Here is an 804-nt window from a genome sequence, read left to right as displayed (position 1 = left end):
TTAACTCATTTTTAATGTATATTTTATATTTTAATAATATATATTTATATTAGTGACTGATTTTAATGACTAATTTTAATATACACCTAATATAATCAATATTTTAAAATTTACAAATGGTATGGTTCAATTTTTGTATTCTAAATCAAATAGTACCATATTTAAAATTAATATCCTAGCGGTTTATAATTTGAAAAAGAGCAATGCTAGGGGCCAGCAATTTTTGTGATTGTTAGCCATCAACTAACTATCAATGATAATTTGATGGTGTGAGATTTCATCCAATGGTTCACATTTCTCTGCTGATTACATGCTGGCCAAAATTCAATAAAACTGCTGGCCCCTAGAATTTTTCCTTATTTTTTACTAACCATTCACATCATTATTATAACGGACATATCATTAATTTCCCTTATATTTTTTAACTTCAACTCTACGGAAGAATATAATTATCACGCATTTTATTTTGAGTTGCTGTTTTTTTTTTTTTTTTGAGTTACTTTTCCTATTTCGCACTCTTCCCTTTTACCCACTCAATTGAATTATTTATCAGTTACATTGCTCCTACATTTTACCTTTGGTAATTTGGATGCACATTAGGTGTTTGATATTTGAGTTGCCTACAAGTTAAGGAATAAGTGCATTTATCTATAATTCTATGTTTCTTTGATCTTCTTAGCTTATTTTGTTTGTTTGTTTATGTCTACATGTGTTCTTATATTTTTATTACATGTGCTATGGAAATATTGAATCTTGATTTTTTGAGAAGCTCTTTTGTAATTAAGTGTTTGAAGAAGCGGAAAA

This window comes from Arachis duranensis, chromosome 7 (genome assembly GCF_000817695.3).
Source record: "Arachis duranensis cultivar V14167 chromosome 7, aradu.V14167.gnm2.J7QH, whole genome shotgun sequence".
In the NCBI taxonomy this organism is placed as follows: Eukaryota; Viridiplantae; Streptophyta; class Magnoliopsida; order Fabales; family Fabaceae; genus Arachis; species Arachis duranensis.
This window is presented reverse-complemented; position numbering follows the sequence as displayed.